Source organism: Hemiscyllium ocellatum, chromosome 18 (assembly GCF_020745735.1).
Source record: "Hemiscyllium ocellatum isolate sHemOce1 chromosome 18, sHemOce1.pat.X.cur, whole genome shotgun sequence".
NCBI classification, from domain to species: domain Eukaryota; kingdom Metazoa; phylum Chordata; class Chondrichthyes; order Orectolobiformes; family Hemiscylliidae; genus Hemiscyllium; species Hemiscyllium ocellatum.
Genome location: NC_083418.1, coordinates 65,918,308 through 65,931,502, shown reverse-complemented (window position 1 = coordinate 65,931,502; position 13,195 = coordinate 65,918,308).

Sequence of the window (13,195 nt, the reverse complement as noted above, 5' to 3'; positions counted from 1 at the left end):
GTGAACATTAAACAACTATTCACAACTTTAGGGCCCCCTTTCTCTTAACTGCTTTTTTCCTGCCTCCAACCCTACAAAAATATACTGTTCCAATAAAACACTTACTAAAATTACTTGAACTTAATTTCAAATCTATACATGCAGTGTCTGTCTTCTTCTGGCTGAAGATCTCCCTGGATCATCTTCTTTCTTTTTACTGTGAAGATGTTTCATATGAAAAGGTTCCTTTGATAGACAGTGTTTCAATGTCTTGTCTCGCTCTCTCTCTCTCTCAATGGCAGTTGCTCTGTCTGATTTTCAATATGCCTGCTTTTTTATATCCCCAACATTGGATCGTCTCATTGGTTCAATGTTGGCAAAACAAACTCAATTGAGTTTTCATATCCTAGGGCATAATTTAAACTGATTGTTTAAATTCAACTTGTTGCCAAAACAGCAACCAACTCAGGTGTCTATTTTACTGCCAACTACTGCATATTTTCAACTTTCCAGGACACTCTGAGACTGCTCTCAGGGCAGAACAGCATTCACTCTCTCTTAAAAGTACAACACACACCTTCAACTCAATAATATGGGTGAAACCAACAAAAGAATCACCAGAAGAAACATTTTATGATCCAAAGTTCAGTTTCAAACTGTCAATGCATTAAATCAATCTTATCTGGAGTCTAAATTATATTGAAGATTAATGAAATATAATTTCCCAGGTACTTTTCTCCCCAGTTCATTTTTTACACATATCATTCCCAGATCACACTTCATCGAACTGATGATGACCAAATCTAATTCTGCAAAGTTGACCCCAACTGGGATGAACAGCAATCTATGTTCCAGAGATATAGTTGAACACCTGATAAAAGCAACCCAACTTCATACTGGATACTTAACAGATGAGGTTTCTTCAATTACCAAGTTGTAGTTTTACCTTATTGATGTGGAACAATAATGGCAAGCAGGTAGACTTAAGAGCAATAAAATGCAAGTACGACAAAATAAGCAGTTGCTTTCGCAATACTTAATGAGAGGATTGTTTAGCAGGTACATATAGGAGATGTAGAGGTGAAAAGTATGGTGCTGGAAAGGAGTCACAGTACATTAGGCAGTATCCAAGCACAGGAGAGTCCTGATGAAGGGCTTATGCGTGAAACATCGATTCTCCTGCTCCTCAGATGCTGCCTGACCTGCTGTGCTTTTCCAGCGCCACACCTTTTGACTCTGACTCGTCAGCACCTGCAGTTCTCATACTCTCCTAATACAGCAGATATAGCCAAGTTATCAAATGTCTCAAATAAGTGTGCTTGTACTTCAAATTAAAAGCAAAGACAAGATGAATGAAGAAGTAAAATTGAACCCTTGATTTCCATCTGTGTTATTTAATGTCATTTAAAGAGCCAACTATCTCAACATACTGCGACATTATAGCTCTTAACGCTGCACTATACAACGGGCTGAATTTGCCTTATATTTGACAATATGTTAATTTCAGGGAATTTCTTTCCATGAGCTTTAGTAAGATTGCTCATGCAATTTTACAGTGCACACTTTATTAGGTATGCACCAGGTCTTCACAGCACCGCTATCATGCCACCTTGTGCTCACTGGCAGGAGGAGTGCTGGCTCCTGTTGAAATGCTATGGCATTCCTGCCAACGATGCCTGTAGCTAAAAGCCAGCTGATCACTAGTTGGAATGTTGCCAGCCAGGAATTGGACTTCACAGTTCCAGAGTGAGAAGAACTGTATCAGAGATGGGCAGACAAGCACTGAATAGGAGTTGACCATTCACTCCCTCAGGCCTCCTTCAGACTGATCCAGGCTGTAGACCCCAGTGCTTTTTTTCTCAATGACATTTTCTGTGGCAGCACAGTTCATATGTGTACATGCTGCCAATGTGTTCACATTTTGTGTTCCAGTGTCACGAGTCAGCTGGTATGTATCTTGCCCTTGTTGGCCAGCAGCCACATGTTGGTCTCTTGTGATAACTCACTGTTGGTACAGTGGACTGGCACATAATTCAGTACATGTATCAGGACTGGTGCTGCCAAATATGCAAAAGATACATTAGACACAAAATAAATCTTCCCCATCTTTCCACTGTTAGCATTCTGCACGGACTTTCATGACAGTATGTTCCACTTTTCAATCAGTCCTAAAACTCCCTCACTCTCCATGACACCTTGTCATACAATGTGTAACATTTGCCCTTTTACTTCTTGTCTCCTCACTGTCCAAGACTCAAACACAAATTCCATATTAAGCAGCATTTCACTTGCGTATTTTTTGATCTTATATATTGTATCACAATTCACAATGTGATCTTTTCTCCAATGGCGAGATGTTGCAGAGACCTTATGTCTGTTTTGAAACATCTTCCCCGTGCCCATAAGAATGACTCTGATCTTCCAGTCTCTTGCCATTTCGATAAACCACATCATTCCCACTCCTAACATTTTGATTATTAACTTGCTATGGTGTTCCAATGAAGCTCAGACTAGCTGGAGGAACAACACCTCATTTTCCACTCAGTTCCCCAGTTTCAGAGTATGACTTCTGCACATCACTTTTCTTACAACTCCTACTTGCCTTATTTATGTCTCATTGGTTTTACTCTCAGTGGAGGAGATCCATTTTCTCCTTTCCAAACTGAGTATTCACACCTACCTTACATCTCTATCACTCCTTTACCAGCAGTATCACTGTCTTTGCTTCTGCACTGAGTGCACTCACCATCTATTTTACTTGCTCTTCTTACCATCAGTTTCCAGCTCCTTTCAAATTCAAAGACGGATCATCCTGGATTCGAAATGTTAACTCTGTTTGTCTCGCTACAGATTCAGCCAGACCAGCTGAATTTCTTTCATTCTTCCTGACAAGATGAACATCCTCACATTTTGCCTCTGCATGCTCCATCTGCCTTTTTCTTTACACTCGTTCAACCTATCTATTTGCATCCTCTTTATGTTCTCTTTAGAAAATGCTTTCCTACTGGTGGCAACAGATGTGCACATTCAGTGGATGGCCAGACCAAATTGCATATAGTGTCCAGGGATGTGCAGGTTAGGTAGATTAGCCATGGGAAATACAGGGTTACAGGGATGGTTCTGAGGAGGATACTCTTTGGAGGGTCGGTGTGGAATCGATAGTGTCTACTCCCACACTGTAGAGATTCTAGAATTCTATGATACTATAACTTTGTGCTATCTGGAGTTTGGTAAGTATGCATTTTGCTCCCCTCACCAATCAATTATAAAGAGCTGAGACACCATCATGACCCCATTATTGAACTCATCACATCCTGCCGATCAAAAGAGATCTATTTATTCACGTTCTCAGTTTTATCCACTAACTAATCTTCGATGCATGTTTATATGCTCCTCTGGCACAATGTGAGCAATTTTTTACATGATATTTTGTCAACTGTCCCTTGAACTTAAAAGTTTAGTACATCTATTGCTTTAATCCATAATGCATGTAAATCACTTAAACAGCTAGAATAAATTGATTAAACTCAATTTCCCTTTGATAAAACCAAGTTGACTCATCTCAATTACCTTGATTTTAAAAAAATTCCTAGCTGTAGCATCTTTAGTGATTGATTCTAATACCTTCCCGAAGTGAGACATCAAGTTAACTGTCCTATAGTTTTCTGTTTCTCTCTTTCTCCCTTTTTGGATGTACTCATATATTGCTACAAAACTTGGGCTAAAGATGGACACTTCCTCAAGGCTTTGAGAAAGTACCGTCAGCACTGCTTGAGATGGAACCTCTGGGTCAGCTGAGAGGGCAGTCATACCAACTGCTTTTGGAATATTGGAAGCTGTCTTGGGCCTTGTATCTAAGGAAGGATACGTTGGCCTTGGAGAACATATAGAAGAGGTTCATAGGAATGATCCTGGGGACAAAGGGTTTGTAATATAAAAGGTGATTGAGGACTATGGGCCTGTACTTGATGGTGTTTAGAAGGAGGAGGGGGGAATCTCATTGAAACTTACAGAATATTGAGTGGCCTAAATAGAGCAGATGTGGAGTAATTGCTTCCACTGGTAGGAGAGACGAGGATCTGGGTACACAGCCTCACAGTGAAGGGATGACCTTTCAGAACTGAGATGAGGAGGAATTTCTTCAGCCAGATGGTGATGAATCTGTGGCATTCATCAACACAGAGAACTGTGGAGGTCAAGTCATTGAGCATATTTAAGACAAAGATAGATAAGTTTGTGATTAGTAAGAGGATCTAGGTTATGGAGAGAAAGCAGGAGAATGGAGTTGAGAAACGTATCAGCCATGATCTGAAGGGCAAAATGGCCTCATTCTGCTCCTGTATCTTATCATCTAAGGTCTGCTTCAAGATGGCCATAGCAACAGCATTGAGGCTATGGTCATCCAAAATCAACTTGGTTGGGCTTGTCATATACTTAGGAGTTCTAACTTCCAAAACAAACCATCTTCACTCAACTCAAGGAAGGTGCTCAGAAGAGGACTAAGGAACTGCTTCAAGTCCCTGAAGGCCTCCCTCAGAATTTCAACTTGGGTGTCAATGCATGGGAGATGCTTGCTGAGAAGAAACCAACTTGGGGAACCTTTTGTACAAAGGGATACAATTCTTTTGGAACAGCTGGAAAGTGGGAGAATGGGAAAGGAACCAGAGATTAGAACAATAGCAATTTCAGGTCAAGGACCAATTCCAGCTCCCAGATACACCTGCCAAATGTGTGGTCAGAGATGTAGCTCTAGGATCTGGCTCATCAGCCACTCAAGTGCCCAAAGAACCTATGACCAGTTACACAGAATTTCCTAAGTGGGCCATCATACTTTATTAGTGCGTGATTGCCAATGATTATAATTGTTACTTTCCAGTCTAATGGAGCCATTCCAGAATCTAGCAAATTTTGTAACATTAAAAAAATGCATTTACTCCCTCATTAGCCACCTATTTTAAAACTCTGGGATGAAGACCATCAGGACCCAAGGATTTTTCAGTCCAATGGGTTGCTAAGTAATGCTTCCCTGGAAATTGTAATTACGCTAAGTTCCTCTCTCACTTCTGCCTCCTGATTTACACTATGACTGGAAGTTATTTTAGTTTACTCTCTCGTGAAGACAAAAGGCAAACATTTGCTCATTTTATCAGCCATTTCTTTACTGTTTGCTATGATCTCCACATTAATTCCATTTTATGGGTCAACACTCAATTTACTTGTCCCTTTCTTAAGTAGCTATCATTTCTCTTGCCAACAATTACATTTCTAGCTAGCTTCTGTTCACACTAATTGAGGTTGATTAATCTTTTGCACAATCTTTGCTTTCGTATTATTTCAACCAATCATCTGACTTACTATCCATCTATTTGATTTTTCCTTAAGTTTGATACTCTTTAACTTCTTTAGTTAACCACAGACATTGGGTGCTCTCCATAGAATTCTTTATCATGATATTACTTATTCTGAATATTCTGAAATATCCCTGTAATTGTGTGCCATTGTTTCCCTGCAGAGTTACTCCTTAATCTTGTATCTCAGTTCATTTCAACTGGCTCAGCTATCAGGCCCATATTTTCTCTTATTAAAGTTTAAAGTACTGATCTAATTTCTTTGAAACTGATTGAATTTTACAATCACATTATAATGGTGCTAGATATGGGTGCCTTTACACTGAGCTCATTAATTAATCCTGTCATATTATATAATAGAAAGTCTATTATAACCTGCTGTCAGTTTGGATCCAGAATGTGCAGCTATAAGAAGCTATATCGAAAACTGTTTAAGCAGAACCTCCTTCCTTGACCTTCCAATGTCATTGGTACATATATGGACCACACCAATATGATTTCTCTCCCCCAATTATCCTAAGTCAATGAACTTTGCACATTAAAATTCTGGACGGCAAAAGTAGGCAAAGAAATATATGACCTGGAATTGTTAGGGTGCCAAATGATGAAAAAGAAATCTCTGAAATATAGTATTATTCTGTTTGAGTATCATTACAATATGATCACACATTTATTGGATGCTAGCTGTATGCTTGCAAAAATGGCTGAGACCTAGTGAAACTGGTGCCTTACCTGCTTCTGGAGCAGCACGGTGGCTCAGTGGTTAGCAGTACTGCCGCATAGTGCCAGGGACATGTGTTCAATTCCAGCCTTGGGTGTCTGTCTGGAGTTTGCACATTCTCCCTGTGCCTGCGTGGGTTTCTTCCCATAATCCAAAGATGTGCAGGTTAGATGAAATGGTCATGCTACATTATCTGTAGCGTTTGGGGGTGTGTAGGTTAAGTGCATTAGTCAGGGGTAAATGTAGAATAATAAAGGGAAGGTTGGTGTGGGCATTTTGGGCTGAATGGCCTATTTCCACACTGAAGAGATTCTATCATTCTGTTTCCTATTTTAGTAAACGGAATATTAGTAACTGAGGGGGTGAAAATCAAGGGTTTAATTAAGACATTCAAATTACACATTAAAAATATGTTAACATGCACAGAATGCACTAACTTACATAATATTTTATCTTGAATAGCCTAGTAGTGTGGCAGTCCATCCACTGTCTTGTCTATTCAATCCCCTCACCACTACCTACAGTGGCTGCAGTGCTTGCCATTCAGAGGATGCAAGGAAACAGTTTGTCACATATTCCAGAACTTCAGCCTCCGTTGTCTAGACGAGCAAGGATTGTAGGTACACGTGAAGGCCTGCACCTTGCAGGTTTCCCTCTCAATTCAGACAGTAACCCAATTTGTACCTAGGTTTGTACTAGATTACTGTCCCTTCAAAATATTTGTTCCCAAATCATAAAGCTTTCTACCAAAGAGCATTGAGAAGGCATCTGCAGCACATGTACTGCAGAGCTTCAAAAAGGCCATTCATCACTTTCTTCTTATGAACAGCTAGAAAAGGACAACAAAACCTGGCTTTATCAATGATGCCTCTGTCCAGTGAATGACATTAGTTTTAAGAACTCAGCATTCAATTTTCATAGTGTCAATGATCTTGAGATAGATTTTCATGTATAAGGCCAAAATAATGTAACGTGTCTTATCTGTAATACATTGTGCATTTTTATCTGCTGCTTGTATTTAAAAATTTCAGAAGAAAGTGAGGACTGCAGAATGTGGAGATCAGAGCTGAAAATGTGCTGCTGGAAAAGCGCAGCAGGTCAGGCAGCATCCAAGGAGCAGGCGAATCGATGTTTCGGGCATGAGCCCTTCTTCAGCATTTAAAAATTTCAACCTTGTATACTATAAGTAACCTTCCATTGCTTATTCAAACTGACAAATTCTTTAATTATATTATGTTCATGTCATTAATGTCTATTCTTTTAGTCCATCATTGCAATGATTTTTATTTAATACAGAGGAATCTCGATCATCTGAACATTGATTATCCAAATATTGAATTATCCAAAGGAGATTCCAAGGTCCCGCAAAAATGTTCCATCAAAGAGGTAAGTGTATTCGATTTACCTGTACTGAAGAAGATGTGAAAATGCTGGCAAAACAAAGAAACACAAGCAGCTCAAGCATCAGTGACTGGATGTTTTTTAGGTAAGGCTGTCCTTTTGCAAAAGTAAATGTTTTACAGTAATCCCGATATTTTACCAGGCTGTTCACTTTTTAAAAAAGGCCAAGAAAGTAAACACATGTGCAAGGCGTTTTGTCTATCATGAGACTGAATTCCCAGAAACTGATACTGTAAATAGTCTTGTGATTGGTGAAGCTGTTCAGGACCTTGTTTAATGTTGGGATTTTATGCTAAGGGTGTAGTTCTTCTCAATTTAACCTCTAATTTGCAGATTGCAAAAATTAGTTTGTTGAAATGGCAGACTCATTAAAATTATAGATTTAAACAAATTCTCCGGTAGAGCGCAGCATTAGATCAGTGTGGCTTCCTCTATTTAAGCTAAAATCGATTATCCAAATAATCAATTATCTGAACAAAATAGTGCTCATTCATCTCATTCAGGTAATTGAAGTTCCTCTGTACACTATTTTGAAATATGAACCTTTCCATAAAATGATGCAGTCAGAAGCACGATGTTCATTGTTATAAACTTATGTCATTCATTGTAACATACTAAAGCCCGACAATGATTTTGTAGTGGTTGAAAATGGACTCCTATCTGAACTATACCCATGTTCTATCTATAATCTTGTGCTGTAGCATGGACATTTTCTTCAAGCTATTATCATGGCCTTGATGTTTTACATTAAACAAATATCAGTGTGTTCCAAGTTATCTCAGTCTCACTTTAAGTTCAGTTTTTCTAACTGCCCCATTTGTCATTTGGTTATCTTAGATTTGGAGTGTCTTTGCTCAGCTGCATTAATGTGACTCAGACTTCCAAGAAAAGTGTCCTGGTTGTGTGAGTTACTATCAGCAAGGGAACAATATTTAAATATTCATTGTGCTTCCATTTAAATTATTACTGAGTGAACCATCGTACTGATGTGATTTGCAATTGAAAATCTTCATGAAGTTAGGCATATTAAACAGATCTAGTTCATAGCTAAATGTAAGTTCAGCTGTTGAAGCATTCATCTTCAAAAATGACTATTTAAAAGGTCGATGTTCAAAGTGTAAATAAATTTGGCACCATAAACTGCAGTATATCTAATCTTAACGAAATGCGTGACTTTGCTCCGTATCTATTGAAAAACAGAAAGACACTGGCAAAGATTTTTATTAAAATTTATATTATGCACAATGTTATTATTGATCCCACAGGCGCTGAATATTCTAAGCTGCTTAAATTATTCATACGATTTACAATACACCCAAAAGCAGCTAATTTAGCTTTACATTCATATTGAATGAACAAAGATTTGAGGAGCAAATCTGGAATGTTGCTTTGGATTGGAGATAGGTCGTGTAGAATGTAAAATTAAAATTCCTCTTCCCTACAATGGATTATATCAATAGAGTCAAATGGGTTACAACCATTTTTTGGGGGAAATAAAAACAAATAGAATTGGCTATTCAATAAAATCTCCATCCACTGAAAAAGTGGGCAATCAGTCAAGTTTCAATCTCCAAGGTTCCGATTGCAGAAGTAAAATAAATTCCTTTTTTTTAAAAAATTCTAGACTTTTCTTTTGACAGGCTGAGGTCACTTTCAGTCCAAATGATTCGAAACACTTTTCTGAACAAAAGTATCCTTGCATATCACTTCACAAGAAGAGCCAATCAGACATTATGTATGAGCATTACATTCATGTTCATATAATTATTGGCAGATAAGGCAGTTTAGGAAGGTCAAAAGTTGAAGTTAGCGTATTACTGTCAAAGTAAATTTTTTTATCGGTGGTAAGTATATTTCCCTAGGGTCAACCTGAAGAAAATTAGCTCAATTTAGCACTGAACAATATGCTATAGGCCAATTTGAAATAATTGAAAGAAAAATCAGGTTATCTTTAAGAACTGCTATCCCGTGTATTAAGGATTCATTTATAATAAAATTATGCACTTTGTAGCAAATACTCATCAAGTAAAGCTACCAGGATGTTTATAAATGATATAACTATAATTCATAACTATGAACATTCTACTAGTTTGCAGCTGCTGGATTTACTGAATGAAGTGGTTAGGTCCTTAGAATAGTGCCTTTTTCTCTGGAGTGGCATATCTCTTGTCAGTGGCTATGTATCATTGGCTTGGTCACTTATCTGTTTGATACTCATTCAATGAAGTCTCCATCTTCATCAAATTTTTAATATAATTTTTCAAAAAAAGACAAATGTTTTCAAAGTCTTTTGTCTTGCAATCATGAGGAAATTTCATAAGAATAAAAATTCAGTACAATTCAGTTTAACCAGCAATCAGCATTTATGGGTGTATTCTTTATGGCAATGCCTTGACCACTTAGAGTCCACTTGCTAGCCAATCAGTACTCTTCATTCATGCAAATATAAATGATAATTATCCCACTTGTATTCTTGTGAAATGTCCTGATGAGCACAAAATTTAAAAAAAGTTCAAACAAATGAGTCTTTTTAATTGGATATGTTTCAGATTTTCAATGTGATCCAAGTGTATGGATGCATCTGAAATAACCCCAAGTCCTTGTTCAATAAGGGGCCAATAATCAGTGTATCGAATTACAAATGTTACCTGATCAGTTATAGGAAATGTGCAATCCTGGCATCAGTTACTTTCACATGTGCTTTCCACCGTGGGGATGAAGCATCAGCAGAACACAAGAATAAGATTTATACTCAAGCAGAAAATCTACAGAATGCCCAGGAAACCAATGACACTAAAGGATGACAAGTTTCTACATCCAGTGGTTTGTATTCAAGAATCTTAAAGGAAGTAGATACAGAGATAGTGCGTACATTACTTTCAATCTTCCAAAATTCTTGAGCTTCTGAAAAAGTCCAAAAACATTTGAAAATACAAAGGTAATACCTCTGTTCAAGAAAATATAGAGACAGAACCTACAGACGAGTTAATCCAACTTCCAGCACTGGAAAAATTCTGGAGTCTATTTGTAATGGTGTAATGGCATCACATTTAATGAATCATAATAAAGTCAGACAAAATAAAATTGTTTTTATGAAAAGGAAATTATGTTTTCCAAACTAATTAGAAGTCGCATGACACCAGGTTATAGCCTGACAGACTTCACCAAGGGTAGAGTCTGATGAAGGCGCAGTGCTCCAAAAGCTTGTGATTTCAAATAAACTAGTTGGACTATAACCTGGTGTTGTGTGACTTAGCCCACTCCAGTTCAACACCAGCACCTCCACATCGAACTTATTGGAGCTCTTTGAGGGTATAACAAGCAGAGAACAAGATAAAGGAAAACTGGTTGATAAAATATATTTGGATTTCTAAAAGTAATTCATGACAGAAAATGTTATTGCACAAGATAAGAAGTTATGATGTCGGGACTGATATTTTAGCATGAACAGAGGATGAGCTAACTATCAGGAAATACAGTTGAGATAGATGGGTCAATATCATGTGGTGAACTGTAACTACTGGAGTGCTCCAGGGATCAGTACCAAGGCCACCTCGAATTACAATCCATATCAACAACTTGGATGAAGTAACAGTTAGTATTGTAAATGACACACAATGCCAGGATGTAAGTACAGTGAGAAATGACAAAGGCAGGTGGACACGACCTTTATTGCAATGGTGCAGTATTCAAGTAGGGAAGTCTAACTACAGTTGTGCAGTTGTGAGACCAGATCTGGAGTACTGTGTGCTGTTTTGGTCTTACAAGAAGAAGTCTTATCCCTGCATTACAGATAGCTCTTAAACATTCCTTAGTTTTTATTATTGGGATAAAACATGTATCTTCTTAAGAAAGATTTAATAAATTAGGCCTATGTTCATTTGAGTTCAGGGCACTGAAAGGTGGTCTTATTGAAATGTATTTAAAATATTGTCAGGACTTGATTGGCTAGTTACTAGGATGATCTTTCCTCTCAAGCGTGGGGGGTTGGTGGTGGCCTAGAATTAGGTCACACAGGTTCAAAACAAGACTTCAAATTTAATCTAGAGATGAGGAAGAATTTTCTCTGTCATTAACTTGATAGTCTTTGGAATTCTCTTCTACAGAGAACAAAGAAGGCTGAGTCACTAAATATACTCAAGGCTGTATTGGACGGATTGATAGAAAATCAAGTTCATCACTGGGATGTGTGAGTTGCTGCCAGGTTCGGCATTTATTACCCAGTTACAATAAAGGGCTTGCTCCATGTTTATTCCATACCAAACACTTTGATGTGGGACTGGAATTACATGTCATTTATGAATACGGAAACATTCTTTCCTTGACAAACATCAGTGAACCAGTTGAATAATTTTTATGAAAACCTGACAGCTTCAAAGTGAATTCCAATTCTAAACCTGCCTTGGCAGAATTTCAATGAATCACAAGATCAATTACAGAAGTATAAGGCTACTGTTAACTGTGTTATGATGCTGTGCCAAAATGGTTAAGGAAAAGATGGGGAGCATATTCCTCTATGAAGACATTTTCTCATATTGCTCTCTCTCCTGTAGGGGGCCTATGTGCAATGTTGCACCATCTCATTTTCAGACTCAATGCTGAGACAGTGTGATCTCTCTCCATCATGCTCAGATAACATCACTCTGTTATGTATGATGTATAATGGAGTAATTTCTTTAATAAACCATTGTTATAATGACCATTGCAAACCATACTGTACATCTGCAATTCATCTCTATCATTTATGTCTTTCTGGTCAATAGACAATAGACAATAGATGCAGGAGTAGGCCATTCTGCCCTTCGAGGCTCCACCACCATTCAATATGATCATGGCTGATCATCCTTAATCAGTATCCTGTTTCTGCCTTATCTCCATAACCCTTGATTCCACTATCCTTGAGAGCTCTATCCAACTCTTTCTTAAATGAATCCAGAGACTGGGCCTCCACTGCCCTCTGGGGCAGAGCATTCCACACACTCACCACTCTCTGGGTGAAGAAGTTTCTCCTCATCTCTGTCCTAAATGGTCTACCCCGTATTTTTAAGCTGTGTCCTCTGGTTCGGCACTCACCCATTAGCAGAAACATGTTTCCTACCTCCAGAGATACCGATCCTAAACTAAACTGAAAGATTTTAGGTTTTGCTTATCTTCTTCCCTAAATAATTTCCATGATTGCCATTTAATTAGCAAACGTAGATTTTTTTCACTTAAGCTCATTTTCCTCAGTCCACTTTTGATTAGAAGGCTAGTTAGAAATGCAGTTAAGTACAGATGACATATCTTGTTCCAAGCTGTACTTGCTTCTTTATTTTTAAACTTACTAAATACAGTAATATCATTGCCAAGAGTGATCAGAGCCACACAGACAAAGTTCAGTGACAAGTTCCAATTTAGGATTTGTGCTCTTGAAGTTGGAAACTGAGTACGTTGCACCCTTTGATGCCTCAATTTGATTGTAATATTACAATTGTTTTACAATATGCATTCCATGTCAGGCACTCAATCAAGGGCAAAACATTTCAAATTAAAAATTAGAGAGTGTTCAACAGAAATACATATTTCTCTATGCACTGTGTTCTGAGCTGAGCTGCCTCAGTATAATTTCAATAGCTTAGTTATTTACAGTGTGCATACCTAGGCAGTCACATAGCCTGATGGTTTTGACAGTTTCCAACTCCCTCCATCTGTAATGCCGAAAAGGCCTTAGACAATGGGCTTTTCATGTTGCACCTCTTCAGCAGCT